Source organism: Grampus griseus (assembly GCF_964374135.1).
Source record: "Grampus griseus genome assembly, chromosome: 9".
Lineage (NCBI taxonomy): Eukaryota > Metazoa > Chordata > Mammalia > Artiodactyla > Delphinidae > Grampus > Grampus griseus.
The window spans coordinates 37,591,853-37,609,867 of record NC_139003.1 but is presented as its reverse complement, the minus strand read 5'-3'; the positions used below and the strand labels follow the sequence as shown (position 1 = coordinate 37,609,867).

The following is an 18,015-nucleotide window of genomic DNA, read 5'->3' as shown; positions in this document are numbered from 1 at the left end:
AACTGCCACATGACCCAGCAATTTACTTCTGGGGATTTATCCAAAGAAAATGAAAACACTAATTCAAAAAGATATATGTACCCCCATGTTTACTGCAGCATCATTTACAACAGCCAAGATAGGGAAACAACCTAAGTGTCCATAATGGATAAATGGATAAAGAAGATGTGATATATATACACACAGAATACTCTTCAGCCATAAAAAAAGAATGAAATCTTGCCAATTGTGACAAACATGGATGGACCTTGATAGGATTTTGCTAAGTGAAATAAGACAGAGAAAGACAAATACTTTACGATATTACTTATATGTAGAATCTAAAAAACAAAACAAAGAAAGAAAACAAGCTCAAAGATACAGAGTACAGATTGGTGGTTGCCGGGGTGTTATGTGTGTTGGGGGCAGGGGGTGATTATTATTAAAAAATAAATACTCAGCATCAGCAACTACCTATTTATTGACAAAATGTATTTGCACTTTAAAAAAAAAGCTATAAAAGGTAAATAAACCAAAGTCAAAGTGCCAAAAAATAACATATTAAAGCTGTTTTTTGGAATACTGTGAATCTACTGTAACAATTGTTCAACATTTGGTTGCTTCACAATCTTTTTTTTTTTAATCAAATATGACTAGAATAAGCCTGTCACATCCATAAAAACATTAACTGAAATTAATATGCAAATTATGGTGCCTGTGTGGGATGCCATTTCATTAATTTCATTTCACTGACATAATTGTGTTCTCTAAATATATGAGTTTTGCAAATGCTATCCCATAGAGAATGCAGTATTTGGTGAATATTAATTTACTAGCATAAAATCCAACAATAGTTTAGTCAACAGGAAAAAATGGTAATCTGAGATTTTAGTCACAAAATAATTTACATGCATTTTTAAAGATGTATATTCTTTGAGCTAACTGTGATAGCTTTTTCAAGCAAATACATTTTTACTTTTAAAATAACACCTGTTAATGGTAGAAACTTTCAAAGACTCAAGAAAGTACGTAAAATGGGACCATTAAAAAAACTGTTATCTTTAAATTATAAGTAATAATTTTTAACATTTTGCTAAATTTTACTTCAATAGTCTTGTATGGAGATAAATATATATTTTTAAACAATACAAATGTGAAAGCAAGCAAAATAAATACAATTTTCTATTCTATTTTTTTCATTTAATATTATAGGTATTTTACTGTATCAGTAAATAAATTCCAAAATGTCATTTTAAATAAATGCATATTGTGATAATCATTTGGACCTACCAAAATAATTTTAATCATTCCATTATTTTTCAGTGTTTATGTTTTTGTTTTAATGCTTTAGTACTATGAAACCTTCTGTAATAAAACACTTCATGTAATTGTTTGTGTAGCTCTCTGATTACTTCTTTAAGAAAAATTCCTTGAGGTGGAATTACTAGATCAAAGGATATAAATCTTAATGCATATCATCTAATTCCTTCCAAAAAGATTTAAGAATTTTACATTTCCACTACAAGGATATAACTTCTATTCCCTTGAACCCCTGCCCATACTACATATTATTGTTCAGCATTGTCAATGTGGTAGGTCAAAATAGCATCTCACAGTTGATTCATTTGTATTTCTTTATTAGAAAGGTTGAACTCCTTGTGAAATTTTACCGTAGTAATAATCTACTAGAATTTGAATTTAAACTATAATGTAGTTCTGCCTATACCTGAACTGTGAGCAACACTGCTATTTTTAATTTATTATTGCTTGAAGTCACATACAGTAAAACACGGTGTGCTTAAATTATGTACTTTTTTTTTTAAGTTACATTTCATAAAATCTCCCAAAGCAAGTTAGAGTAAATATCTTATCTCCTCACTTCTAATTTCTTTCAAGTTTATACAGATACGAAGAAAATTTTACTTAAGAGTTTTTCATGTATTAGTTATTTTAAAAGCAATTCGTCCATCATCACAGCAATTAACAACATGAATTATCCATATTTAACAATGAGACTGCAAAAAAGAGTGCTTAGCCAATAACTGTTAAATTTAATGAAGGTTTTTAAGTTTTCAAAACCACAGCAAACAGTTTTTAATGAAAACCAAAGGTAGTAAATAAAATATCTCTTCATTTTAGACAAAGTTATAATAATTCCAAAATTGTAATACATAATCTCCCTCCAGAAGTAAAAGTTACAAGATGGCTCGGTTTTCAGTTGTCTCCTATACTGCCCGATTCAAAAATTCTCATAGCCACATTTAGTCTCCAGTAACATTCCTGCTTCATGAATATGGAACAGCAGAAGTCAAAGGGCAAAGTGAAAAGAGAAGGAGAGAAAAGTTGGAGAGGAGAGAAAAAACAAAGGAGGCCAATGATACCGCTTCCTCCAAGGTTAATTCCATTTCCATCAACAAAGGAGACTAGTCAAGGGCTTCAGCACTACATGACACAGTGATTTTTTGGCAAACACTCCCAACCTATTTTTTTCTTTTTCCAGAGAAAGAATATTCACTGCAAGAGAGCCACTTCTCTTTGTCACAGTCACAGCTATCAAACAGAAAGCACTGGATTTGATTCAAGAAGATGCATAAGACTTAACAACCTTATAAACTTTCACTGGTCTCAGTACCAGAAAAAAAAAAAAAAACTACCAAAAACATTTTTGGGGAAAATTGTGTGTGAATTTTAGGTATTCACACACTTCTTAGGTGTGAAGAGGTAATCCCAGTTTTATGTAGAAAAATGGCTTTATTCTTTTCTGTAAGTATGAACATGTTAAGTATTGGTCTTCAAATGTCTAATCCCAAATTGCTCTACTGAAAAGCAAAATTAGTTAGAAAGAGTAATAATATTCACAGAGTGGTGAAAATGAAGATTACTATTATCTTGCATATGAGGGGAGAGGACCAGTATAAATGTTTAAATTAGTTAATATTAACACTAAAAGCCATAGTCTAAATAATATTAAATTATACATAGACAACTACAGATTATTGTCTTATCAAGTAAACTGACTTAGAAAAATTTAGAAAGGTGATCCCTATAACCTGAATTGTTAATTTGCAATTCTTTAATCCTCCTAAATTAGCTGACAAATGGTAAACATTCTGGGTTCACAATGACATTACAGTTTAAACTTTACCTTTTTGCAATGTATTTCTTATCCTATTTTAAAAGAAGGTACTGGTACTTATTACGGACATTATCTAAAATAATCTATTCCAAATCCCATATTCCAATATGTGAATAAACAAAAGCTAAAGAAATATGGGAAAACTTAGCTCATCAATGCACTGTTTCTGAATACAAGAGTAAAATATTTAACTATTTTCAGAGATAAGTTAGAAGCTAGAAAGCAACCTTACGTTATCTTGATAACTTAAATGCTATCATAAAGTCCTCTGGTTTACCCAAGATAAGTGCAGAGGTAGAAGGAGAGAGCCACAAATTGCTTGAGGTCAGAAATGGAAGCAGAAAAACATGGAGCATATAATATGAACAATTCTGAACTCTACAGATGTCTATGTATGAAAAAGCTCCTGATCTCAATGTGAAAATGGGGTTTAACTACATACATTATCACCTGTTTGGAGAGGAGAGGTAAATATAGCCATATATGATATATGGAGATAAATACAGGAATAAAGCACTATTAAGCACAGGAACCACTCATATTTTTCCATCTTCTCATTGCTAGGCTGGAGAATATAAAAGCAAACTGTGGTAGCCACTTGATGATCTCTGAGCCATAGGAGAACTAATGAAAGTACAATGATCCAATCTTACTCAGAGAACTTGTATTAGTTTTAAAAAGAGTACCACTGGAACAGCTCTCTCAGAATACTTTCCTATAACCTCTTAAAAGTTATTTTGAAAATTGTCAATATGGCTGGGTTCTTTTCAATTCAGCTGCAGGTTACAAAGGAATATTAAAGATGCTTTAAAACTTGATATAATGCAAGAAAATTTTAACTATATTACACCAATTATGATATGTTACAATGAAATCCATGGCAGCTAGAAATGAATAGGAGCTCACAGAATGATAATTAGAAATGCATTTACAAGATTACTCAGTTTTCCCAAGTAGGAAAATTACTGTTCCTTCTTGCTCCTTATTGGTACAAAATTTATTTCAGGGGCCACAGATTCTTAAAGCGTTACAAAGTCTGAAGAATACAAAAAAATTGGCCATCAAAAAAATTAAGGCTTCAGATTTAAAAGACCCAGTGAAGCAAGATTTAGCTATATAAATTAGAGGTGTGTTATGTCTTAGAGTAGGTAACAGCTGGATACTGTGAAGAATAAATGTGCGTACCAATGGGTGGGATGTTCATAATGCTAAAGAGCAAGAGAGAGATGTATAGCTTGGGAAGTGATGTGGATAATTACTTAGGAAATAGAGTAATTGCTTCAGCAAATTCCCATGTAACTATTCCACATGAAACTTCAACGTGCCCTTGGACTTACTAAACACAGATAGTTGTTTCAGATAACCTTAGCAAAAAGAATCAGCAGTGAATCACAGTTAAAAAGAAGATCGCTGTTTTATTATTTAGTCCCACAAAACACGTTAGGGACTCTAAACATTAATAACACAGAGACAAAAAGCCATTGATTTTTACATTAGTAAGACCTTGGTAAGACCTCAGAATCCATTTTTTTCTAACCTGCTCAAACTATGTGTCTGATAAAGCCTATGATGTATAGATTTAATTATTTAAAATATCTTCTCATCTTCTGGAAAGTTTTCATATATATTCAATATTTGAATTTCATACAAAGCAAAATTTTAAAACATTTAAGTTGCTACAGGATACTGAGTGATAGCAATGTATACAGAAGATTCTGGTTTGCCGAAGCAGTGGGAGTGGTGTAAATCTCAAAGTCGCAACATATCCGAAAAAACAAAAATAAAACAAAAAAACAGGGAGGACAAATAAAACTACACAAACTCGTGACTCAACATAAATGGAAGACAGAAACCTCTCAAATTCCAATTACTTGTAAGTATAAACGTAAACATTAAATTCCAGCATGCTCTCACTGGTGCTCCTGCCACCAGGCTTCATGGAAACCAACAGCAATTCAGGAGAAATACAAGGAAATAAGAGGGGAGCTAATGGCAGACCTGAATGTGATTTAAAACCACTGCCAGAAAGTCGATCCTATATGTGAAAATACTGAAAGTCAACAGTTAGATACAAGCACTGACACAGAGAAGGGACTTGAAAAGGTATATTAGAGATGACAAGGCAACCTCAGAAAGCTTTCGTGTTGGAGGGAGAAGAGAGCTAGCACAAAAGGAAAGGTTTCTTTGGGAACTATACATAGAGAAGAAAAGAAGCAAGGGGAAATATTTAGAATCCCCTACGACAAAACAAAATTTTAAAATCCAGTGACACATAACTATTCGAAAGACATGCCATCCAGTAAAGAAGCAATACTTTGTCTGCAATGACAGAAGAGAGTGCTCTTGAACTAGGAATGTCATAACCATTCCAACACACTGGAAAAACAAACAAACAAAAACAAAAAAACTGCTATAAAAAAGAAAATTGAGAATGATAAGCCAAACAATTCATCTGATAGAAATTCCATCCCCTCCCTACAAATTGCCAAAACAGAAGGAAACTATAACATAACACTCAAACCTTAATTAAATATACTCAAACAAGCATTTAGGTAGATGAAACAGACATTTAAAACTAAGAGAAAATGCATGATCAGAAAAACAAATGAGTTGATTGAACTCAAAAAAAAAAAAAGAAAAATACAAAACTATACCACAAATAGAAACTACATTACAAAATTCTAAACAAAAAATAGATTTCAATGAAAATATAACAAGGGATAGTAGAAAAACAACAGAAACAACTAAGGGAATAAAACGAAACTGAGAAAAACAATTAAAGGGTCACAGAGAAAGTGATTGAAATGGAGGACAGGCAAAATAAAATCCAATTTACATATCAATTGAATTCCTAAAGAAGATTTTTTTAATGGAATAGAACTAATATTTGAAACGCTACTTCAATAAAGTATTAAAAAATGAAAGAGCTGAATCTATACACTGAAAGGGGACACTGGGTATCAAGGGAAAAGGACCTCCAATGATCAACTCCTAGTAAGACTAGTAGACATTAAAGGAAAAATTCTCAGGGTATCAAGGCAAAAAAATTCAAATAATGTACAAAGGAAAGAGAATTAGATTGGCAACAGTTTTATCAAATACAAGACTCAGTGCAAAGTACTGATGGGCAGCATTTTCTTTTTTTTAATGTATTTTTTAATTAATTAATTAATTTTGGGCTGCACTGGGTCTTCGTTGCTGTGCGCAGGTTTTCTCTAGTTGTGGTGAGCGGGGGCTATTCTTCATCACGGTGTGCAGGTTTCTCACTGCGGTGGCTTCTCTTATTGCGGAGCACAGGCTCTAAGTGCGCAGGCATCAGTAGTTGTGGCATGTGGACTCAGCAGTTGAGGCTCACGGGCTCTAGAGCGCAGGCTCAGTAGTTGTGGCCCACAGGCTTAGCTGCTCCGCAGCATGTAGGATCTTCCCAGACCAGGGCTCGAACCCGTGTCCCCTGAATTGGCAAGTGGATTCTCAACCACTGTGCCACAAGGGATGTCCCAATGGGCAACATTTTCATAAAATTCCAGGAAATACAGTGGAATCTAAATATTTATATCCAGCCAAGCTACCTTTGAGTATCAAGCCTATAGAAAAACTGCTCTAAACATGTAATAACTCAAAGAATTCTGTGTCCACAAGTCCTTGAGAAATCTATTAGAAGATGAATTTAATTCAACTAAGCAATTATTGGGAAAGTTAAGCCAAAAATTAACAGTGTGTATTTATATATTTATTTGTATATATAAAACAAAGACAGGGTAAACACAGGAAAATAACATGCGATATGATATACACAAATATATTATGTACTAAATGTTCTCACAAAGTAGAATCAATGCTGATAAAACAATGGAATAAGAAGGAAAGGGAAAGAATAAAGTAGAATAAACTTGTATAGGCAATAGGTAGGTATACTATTAAAAGCTGACAAACCAGACATTAAAGAGTTAAAATTTTAAGTTAAGAATAAAGCCATAATTACAATGTGACTACTAAAACAAAAATAAAACACTGCTAGAAAAGAAGTTCAAATAGAGAGACATAAGAGAGAGATAAAAACTCATGTAGTAAAAGAAACCCAGCAAATATACCATAAATGCAGAATGATTATAATATGAAATAATATGATAGAATTGAGACCAAACATAACATTCTTTCCAATAACTTTAGAGGCATTAACGTACCTATTAAAAGGAAAAGACTTCTATTCTGGTTCATAAAGCAGAACCTCACTTTATACAATATATAAGGTATATACCTAAAAGAAAATGAGTGAAAAGCCTAAATATAAAGAGTTAAACAAAAATATACCACGAAAATTTTTAAACAGATGAGCAGGGATAGTAACACTGATAAACAAAGTAAAACACAAAACAAAAACTATTAAATGTAAAAAAGGAAGACACTGTTTAATATTAAAAACCAAAAGACTCAATGAAGATATAATAAGTATGAATATCTATGTAACAAATAACACAGCATTTCTCTTTGTAAAGCAAAATCTCAGAGATGACAGGAGACACAGACAGAGCAAAACCAATAGGAGACTTTAACATACTACTGACAGATCAGGTGGACTAAAAATGTGAAAACACTTTGTAACACTACAAATAGAATTATGAAGACTCTATGAATATATATTAAACTTTACCCCCTGGAAATAGAAAATAAACCTTACTCTATATGGAACATCACAAAAATTAATCATGTATTAGGTCACAAGGAAAATGTCAGAAAGTTCTATAAAAGAGATATATTATAAGCAACACTCTCTGGTTTCAATGAAATAAAACTAGAAATTACTTAAGCAGATTTGTAAAAGCCCCTTCCTACTTGGAAATTTAAAAAACATTTTTTTAAAGCAATTCTTGGGTAAAAGAGTAAATACAAACAAAAAATGTCTTTTAAAAATAATAATGAAAACCCTACACATCAGATATTTTTAAAGCACTGATCAGAGGAAAACTGATAGCCTTAAACACTCATTTTAATGAAATTGAAAGAGTAAAAACTTATGAATTATCTGCAGAGCCAGAAATGTCTCATACTTTATATCTCTCAAGTCTCTCATACTTTATATCTCTCTCTTCTTCTATACCAGCTCTGACCCAGTCTGAAAAGGCTCTCTACTTTTAAGGACTCATGTTATATAGACCTCTAACAAGCAGCTTTCCTTGTCCTTGCACCCTGTGGCAGGAACAGGTTATGAGCCAACTCCCATAAGCTCAGCAGAGATTCACACTTACTAATACACTTCTGGAATCTAAGCTTTTAACACATGTATTGTACAAGAAGCAAGGGAGACAAGAATGGCCTTCTAATAGAAAAGGTAGAAAACTAGAGCAGTATTTTAGCCTCCTTTACCTTCTCTTTTTAATGGATATCTTAAATATTTAAAACCATATTTGATAAAATGATGCATATCTTTATATAAGAACAATTTTAAGGAGAAATAAACTAAGTACATATACTATGATATAACCCTGGAGAGTTGTAAAAACTCAATGGACATCATGAAAAGGCCAAATGTTTATAGAAGAGAAAAACCCCAAGCTAAATAGCAAATGGACAGGAAGAAAACATTTAGAACACATGTAACAGACAAAGGTTACTATTTAATAAATAGAACTCAAGTAGGTAAAAATTATCACTATCAATTAACATTAAAAACAAAAATTTAAAAGATTTCCAACATCATGAATAATTTAAGAAATGTAAGTAAAATCAGGATATCCTTGCCATGAAATTACAATTTTAAGAATTTCATAATATCCAGTATTAGCAAGAATATGAGAAAATAGTGATTCTCTTAAAATGTTGGTGAGAATGTAAAATTACACAACTTTACTGGAGGGCAACATTGCCAATATCTATCAAAATTAATAATCTACATACCATTTTATTTCCATATCTAACCATCTATTATTCTAAACACTCACACTTAATTACAAAGACACTTTTAATAGTGGTTTTTTTTTTTTTTTTTTTGGTTACACGGGCCTCTCACTGTTGTGGCCTCTCCCGTTGTGGAGCACAGGCTCCGGACGCGCAGGCTCAGCGGCCACGGCTCACAGGCCCAGCCGCTCTGCGGCATGTGGGATCTTCCCGGACCGGGGCACGAACCCGTGTCCCCTGCATCGGCAGGCGGACTCTCAACCACTGCGCCACCAGGGAAGCCCTTAATAGTGATTTTTTTAAAAGGTGTGTAATAATATGAACAATTTCATGTCTCTTACAAAAAAAATCAGATTATATATTTCTACATGTGTATATATTTTCATGTAAATAAAGGAATAAAGGTCTGGAATGATATACACCAAATGGATAGTGGTTACTATGGGGTGGCAACTGTGCATGGCTAAAAGGAGCAAAGAGGTACTTTTACTTTTTACTTCAATATATTCTTACCTGACGCTTGAATTTTTATGTCAAGAATGTTTTCACACATAGTTGTATAATTTCCTCTTGTTATTTTTAAAGAAAATAGTAGATTAAAAAAATGAAGATAGTGTGTGTTTAGAATGTTTCAAATACTTTTAGTTATAATGGCACTTCTCAACCTATTCTTTGGTCTCAGTATTTTTATACTTTCCTATTTTTTTAATCTACCTTTGATTTTGATATGGATTCCACAATAATATCTTCCAGTTCAAAAATTCTAACAGTGAATTTTCTAAAAAGTTTATCCTGTCTATAATGGTATTTTAATTTTAGTGACAACATTTTTCAATTCTTCAATTTCTAATTAGATCTTTTTTCATATACACCTTCATATTTGGTTCTGCCTGTTTGGTTATGTAATTTCTTGCTCTAGTCCAATGGAAGTTATTTTTTCATTTATTCCCATGAAAAAACATCAAGCATACTTATTTTAAAGTTTTTAGCAGATCCATCCATTACACTGATTTTATATAAAGCAAATTCCTGTTTGTGCTATTTATCAAGTTGTCTTTCTCAAAAGTAGATTTCTTCATGTTTTTTATGTCATTTATAGTGGATAAGGTAAAGTGGCCCAACAGAAATTAGATCTGATGAGGTTATCCCTTCACTTAATACTTACTGTACACTGTTGTGAGGTATTATTACTCTTGTTTTATGGATAAAGAAACCCAAGTTTGTAATATTGCTTACTCATCAATGAAAGAACTAGCAATAGGTCTGATTCCACAGCCTCATTCCTTTGCCATAGCACTGTGTGTGTTTGTGATTTAAAAAAAATTTGTAGTTGGCAACAAGTTTTCACCAAAATAAATTCAGTCAATGTGACTATTCATCCAGAGTGTCAAGAATGTTGTCCCAGGGCTTCCCTGGTGGCGCAGTGGTTGAGAGTCTGCCTGCCGACGCAGGGAACACGGTTCGTGCCCCGGTCCGGGAGGAGGTCCGTGAGCCATGGCCACTGAGCCTGCGCGTCCAGAGCCTGTGCTCCGCAACGGGAGAGGCCACAGCAGTGAGAGGCCCGCGAACCGCAAAAAAAAAAAAAAAAAAAAAAAAAAAGAACATTGCCCCAGAAGTTAATGACCACCTTTTTTCTTGATCACAGTACACTACAGGTGAGTTCTTCTAGATTTTACTTGTACAAACAATCCTTCCTTCAAACTGAATTATAGTAAAAACACTTACCACAAAGGAAATTGCTAACAAAATCATTACCTACCTCAGCACAAACTAATGTTATTACCTCCAGGAAACAGAAGCAACTGAGTTACATAATAGAAATATTAATTTAAAGGTCACTGGATGTCAGAATGTATCATTTTAAAGAAGTCTCCTGAGTCACCATTCATTAGAAATTATAATGGTTAGAACTCCAAGTTCAATGCCATGAATCAGCAGATCTCTCTCCTCCCTGGTTCATTTAGCATCAGCTATGAAGATCTGGAAGGGGGAGGATAGTTATTCTCTCTCTGAAATATTTCCTTTCACTTGTAAGGAAGAAGAAAGAAAACCAGAGAGCCCTTCCTAAGCAACACTTATTAAATATACATCTAATACCCTGCATTAATATATACAGCACACACACAGAGAAATTAGCTCTAGAAGGAGCCAGCTTAGTCCCATGCCCTCATTTAACAGATAATGAAACTAAGACTCAGTAAAGGGTTTATCCAATCAAAGCTGGAGAAATACTGATTGAAAGAACCACAAATAAAGAGGGGTAAAAATATTATACCACTTCTCTCAGCTAGATAAAAGCCATTCGGTACAACTGAACATGAAACAAAGATATGAAAGTTGCTGATATTTTCATTCTTCTATGTCATTTAAAAAATTCAAAGCAACTTTTTCTTCTGGGCCTACACTTGCATAGTAAAGGAATTTGGTGAAAACTGAGTAATTAGCCTCTGCAATACATCAAAATACTTTCCAAACACTATACTTAATGTAACTGAAGCTGAAGTAGCATTCAATAATCATATTAAGGATGCCTGTTTTAAAATGCATGGTGAGACCTGCATATACCCTCCAAAGTGCTAATTTGGGATTAAAAAGCAATTATAATTGCCAAAGAGCATAGGTTGATCACTGATACTACCATTCTGTATACGGAGTACTGTAGACACAGCTTATTGTCTGTAACATGTTAAACATAACCAAGAAACTCTGGTAGAGGGAAACAAACAAAGAAAAATTTATTGCATATCAAATGAACTGAAATCTTCAAATTTTTCTTTTCCTGATTTCAAGTCCAAGAGTCACTTTTTATAGTATAAATAGGACAAGAAAAACCATTAGTACTGGGCATCAAGTACCTCTTTGGTAATTTAATATGTTCCCTGAACATTCTTTTTTTTTTTTAAGTTCCATTACAGATCTCTTTGTACATTAAGATTACTATTGCAAGACAATATACTTATCCACTCAAGTTTTCGCTATATCAAATTGAAAAGTTGGTACAAAGTATAAAAGACATTATTCTAGTTGTTTTTTAAAAAATTATATACTATTTAGATTTCTTAAAATTTAAAACTGAATATTTTCTGCCAATATGATTCCTATTTCATCACAACACATCTCTGATATTCACCATAATCTAATACATAATACAACCACTTTAGAATAATCTTTAGCTATATCTCCTAGAGCTAGACATACATATACCCTATGTCCCCAGCAATTCCACTCCGAGGTCGATAGACAAGAGAAATTCATACATATACAGGAAAATTTAAGTAGTTATCTGTAGTATCCAAAAGGTAACAACCTAAATGTCTATTAACAGTACAACTGAAAAATAAATTGTGGAGTCACCTTACAAAGGAACACTTCACAGCAATAAAACTGAACTTCCACTACACACAGTGTGGATGAGCATCATCTACATAATGGTGAGTGAAAGAAGTTAGACACAAAAGAGTACATACTATATAATTCAACTTACGTACACCTTTAAAAACAGGCAAAACTAATCTATGGAGATAATAATTATCTGAGTGACATAATGACAGGAAGGGAGCATGAGAAAGATAATGTTCTTTACCTTCATCTGTGTGGTGGTTTCATGTGCAACCACCTTGGAAAAGTTCACCAAGCTGTACTCTTAGGATGTGTACTCATTTCTGCTTGAATGTTATAATTCAATTTAAGATCATCACTTCATGGGCTTCCCTGGTGGCGCAGTGGTTGAGAGTCCGCCTGCCGATGCAGGGGACACGGGTTCGTGCCCCAGTCCAGGAAGATCCCACATGCCGCAGAGCGGCTGGGCCCGTGAGCCATGGCCGCTGAGCCTGTGCGTCCGGAGCCTGTGCTCCGCAACGGGAGAGGCCGCAGCAGTGAGAGGCCCGCGTACCACAAAAAAAAAAAAAAAAGAATTTTTCTAAGATTATACCTTGGAGTAGTGAATTCATCCTAGCAGTATTAATCAGAATAATAATATTCTAGTAATGACTTTCTACTAACTAACTATGTGATCTTTAACATAACTTAACTTCCCAGTGATAATTCTAATAGCCAATAAATCTCAGAGATCTTCTGGAGATTTTACTGAAAGACTTTAAATCATTTTTATTCATGTAACAAATATTCATGTGAGCTTACTATATGTAGGACAGTGTTGTAGGCACTTATTGCTCTTACTCTAGTGGAAAGAAATAGAAAACACACAGAGGAAGGAAGGAAGGATGGAAGGGAGGGAGGGAGGAAGATGTAAACTGTAATCGGTAATTAGAAAGTATAGCTATATTAATAGATATATACACACCAAATGAAACTCCATCCAGTATGAACCCATCCGAACACACAAACACAAAAGGGAACCTAGCTTTAAATAACTATTTCATTATGCTGTGAAGTAAATCCTCTCCCAGGGTTAATATTCCAGTATAAATCTTCATGAATAAGTCTTTATAACACATGAAATATTTAAGCATTTCCTTAAAACCACAGAGGACAGAGCTGGAACCAAAGAGGCAGATTTTTCAAAGAAAGAGATTAGGTCAGTAATTAAAAAGGAACTTTAAACAACCAAAATATTTTAAAAGGCAGTGTTAAAAGAGAAACTTGATACTGGATTGTAGACAAGAAATAATTTGTACTTGGGAAGGAGGTTTGATTTGACCTATAAGACCCTTCTAGGAAGGATTTAATTCTATGAACAGGAATTATCAATTAGGAGTTTTGAAAGTACATTAAAATATGGCACACTTTTAAATGCTTACTGTGTATATACAATAGTAAAAAGAATAACAGTCATACATAATCTTACATTCATAATAAACTGACATTTAAAGTACTCTATTATCTTATAGATCTAAAAATGTTATTATAATTATACATATATGGTATAATTATAACAAAAATAAAATTTTATATTCCTTTTTTAGTGAGCATTATATCTCCAAGTATTTTTAATACGTTAATTTTTACTGTAATTCTAGCTAGGTTACCAAGAATGTTTATATCAGTAAATACATGCTTTTTAAGTAGAAAAAGATACATACATTTCTAAAAAGCAACATAATTCTTTTAATCTGCTTTAACATCCTTCTAGGACAAAAATGCAAAAAACAAGCAAACTGAAAAAAATACTTATGTATGTATACACTAAAATCAAACTGCCTGAAAATTCAAATAACAGAATAAAATAGCAATGAAACTTACTGAGGCTCTGTTTATGCCACTCCTTGGTGGCTTCAAATTATCATTCATCAGTTAAACGCAACCAAGCTGAAAATCCTTGCAACTATTATACACACTAGACATTTGTAGAATATTGTCAACAAATATTTATTGAGTGGTTGTAGCCTTTTCTAATCCATTCTCCACATTACAGTTACAACAGTCTTTCTAAAATGATAATTTTATAAACTCATGCCCCCTCTAAAAGACATAAATGCTTTCCCTGCTACCACAGAATCACATCTAAGTTCCTTAAAAGGACTTTTGAGGTGGCATGTCCTGGTTACTTGTGCAGCCTTACCTCTCCCCACTCTATGTGAACTTAGTTTTTCAACCACATGGCTTTAATTTCAGGTTCTCTGAACTTTTTGGAGTCCCAGTTCTAAACATGAGCTGTCACTTCCACCTAGAACACTATTTCCTGATCTCTCACCCTAACTTCTACTGAGTCTTCAATATTCACCTGCAAGAAGGAATGATCCTCATGGAGAAGACCTTCCTGGTTCCCCACATACCAGTGCTTCACCCCTACAGCAATCTCAAGCTGGGTTATACCACTTAATGGCCTACCTTCCCCCAAAACAGCAAGACAGAGATCATTTCTGTGTCACTACTCTGTACCCAATGATACCTAGAAAATTCATTATCTGTTGGATTGAGTGAATAATATAAATGCCAGTCCTTGATATAGGTAATATGAGTTCTAGGTTCTTAGAACACTACACACAATAAAACATTTCCCACACAAATAGTTTCCTAGTCTGGGCATTTGCTTAATTTGAAAAAGCAGAGTAGAAGAGTAGGTGAACTTGGGCAAATTACTTAACCTCTTCAAGCTTTATCTTCCACTACTTGAAAGAGGGGAACCTTCACCATTTCATCATATGGTGCAACCATCCACTCATTGATCAAACCAGAAAACCTGTCATCATCCTTGTTTCCTCTCTCTCCCTCTACTATCATACCCAATCCAAACCAAGTCTGTGTATCCACCTCCAAAGAGATATTTCAATTTGTCTGCTTCTCTCCATTTTTTTCTATCCCCACAGTAATCCAGCTTCTCTATTATATTTTCAAGTACATTTTCCCATTCTTGCCCCATCCAACTTATTTATCACAGAGCAGTCAGAGAACCTTTATCAAACTATAAGGTGAACTGTCACTCTACTTAAAATCTCCCTCGGGCGTCCCTGGTGGCGCAGTGGTTGAGAGTCCACCTGCCGTTGCAGGGGACATGGGTTTGTGCCCCGGTCCGGGAAGATCCCACATGCCGCGGAGCAGCTGGGCCCGTGAGCCATGGCCGCTGAGCCTGCACGTCCAGAGCCTGTGCTCCGCAACGGGAGAGACCACAACAGTGAGATGCCCGTGTACTGCAAAAAAAAAAAAAAATCTCCCTCAGTGATGTCCTACTACCCTATTAAATGATGTGGCCCCTAACAACATCTCCAAACTCATCTCGTCCAACTTTGCCCAAAGTTCCCAACACACAACACACTGGCCTCCTTCCAGATCTTGCAACTTATCAAGCTTTTTCCTGCCTCAGAGCCTTTGCATATGCTGTTCTCTCTGCCTAGCACACTCTTCCCTTTGGTTTTCGTAGGGTTGGTTCCTTTACCTCCTTCAGCTTCAATGTTATTTCTCTTCAGAGAGATTTTCCCTGAACACTGTATCCAAATTGTTCCCTAAGCCTGCAATCCTGTTATTCTCTATTACCACACTTTCCTTCTTCCCTTTTCAGCAAATTCCCAATGTGTAGAGCCATGGCTCAGCACACAGCAACAGACTAAAAATGTTTCGGGAAGGAAGCAAAGAAGGGAAGCTGTACATGGGCAGAACATGTACAGTCTATTCTGATGTGAGCATGGGTTCTGTTTTCTCTAAATTTCACCTTCAACAGTCTGACATCCATCAGTAGAGTTGGATAAATGCCTTCTGTTATGAAGACAACTGTTTCTTTTGTTTATTTAATTCTTTTTTTAGGGGGGGTCATGTGTGTGTTTTTTTTAATTTATTAATTATTTATTTTTGGCTGAGTTGGGTCTTCGTTGCTGTGCGCAGGCTTTCTCTAATTGCGGTGAGCAGGGGCTACTCTTTATTAATTAATTTATTTACTTTTTAAATTTTCTTATGACAAGAATTTATTACTTTTGTAAATGAAAAATAACTTTACTGATCAATTTTACAGATTTAAAACAATATAAGCATTTATATATAAATGTTCACATTATAGAAATTTTTATGAAAATAAAGATAAAGAAAAAAAGACAAGTTTTATCACTCAGAGATTCTATACTTTCCAGCATTTCAAGCATATATATTTACAGAAATTTGCATTTTTTAGTGTACGTGTTGGGGGGCTACTCTTCGTTAGGGTGTGCGGGCTTCTCATTGCGGTGGCTTCTTACTGCGGAGCAGGGTCTCTAGGCGCACAGGCTTCAGTAGTTGTGGTTCGCGGGCTCTAGAGCACAGGCTCAGTAGTTGTGGCTCACGGGCTTAGTTGCTCGGCGGCATATGGGATCTTCCCCGACCAGGGCTCGAACCCGTGTCCCCTGCATTGGCAGGCGGATTCTTAACCACTGCACCACCAGGGAAGCCCAAGACTACTGTTAATGCATAAGTTACCTGAGATAAGGCAAGGGTTGATATAATTGGGTCAATAAAAGTAGATAGCTATTACCTCAGAAAGGATGAAATATGATCATGAGAAACAGAAAATAAAATACTTGACAGTTTTGATAAGAGAAATAAATCCAGAAAGTTCTGAAACTGAAGTGCCACCTAAGGGTGGTGGCATCAGGAAGCCACCACATGATAAGGTTTTGGAGGAAAAAATGAGGCAAAACAACATTCGAGTCCCAGAAATACATGATTTTAAATAGGAATAATACTGATGGGAACAGACAGAGTAACAAACATAAACCCTCATTATCTCACGTTTCACGTATGGTTTTGTTTTGTTTTTTTGCGGTACGCGGGCCTCTCACTGCTGTGGCCTCTCCCGTTGCGGAGCACAGGCTCCGGACGCGCAGGCTCAGCGGCCAAGGCTCACGGGCCCAGCCACTCCGCGGCATGTGGGATCTTCCCAGACCGGGACACTAACCCGTGTCCCCTGCATCGGCAGGCGGACTCTCAACCACTGCGCCACCAGGGAAGCCCTCACGTATGGTTTTTTCCTAGAATTTTCCCTGCACAGAAATATTAAGCGTGAAAATTGGAAATTCATATAGGATCACCTAGAATGTAATCCCAATTTTATGAGTCAATCAATTCCTTTATAACTCCTAGGCCAGTCTAATATTACTGAATGTGTAATATTACTAACTTGAGGTCGGGTAAAAATGCCAAGTAGATCTACTCACAGCAAATTGTTTCAGTTGTGCTCCACGAGAGCTGGATGCACTCAGGTTTATTTTATGTTGGTCACCAGAGGTACAATTTGCTCCCCACCACTCTGCAATAAGCAGCTGTTTGCAATAAGCCCCATGTTGCAGACAACATTAGACCGTCTCCTGGGGCTTACAGAATGTTGATTCCTAAAGGCCAGATTTAACACTTTGGGGAAATATAAAAGCCAGCAAGCAACTACAGAATGAGAAATAATGCATGTTGCTTGATTATTTGAGGACTGCAACTTATTACAGGGATTGGTTACCACAAAACTATGATCTGTAAATGGCCCAGGTGGGATATGCTGAACAATAGTATGTTGTGCAAAAACTGAGTTGACTCACAGAACAGCAGAGATGAGGGGCACCAGGCGGATTAGCTGGTGGTCGTTCTGACTA

General features: G+C 35.0%; 1 protein-coding gene across 2 annotated transcripts in view; it reads right to left on the bottom strand.

Moving 5' to 3' along the window:
• The window catches only part of IMMP2L (inner mitochondrial membrane peptidase subunit 2), a 900,746-nt gene that overhangs the window by 668,433 nt on the left and 214,298 nt on the right, over positions 1–18,015 (bottom strand). The gene's annotated exons all lie outside the window — the stretch shown is intronic.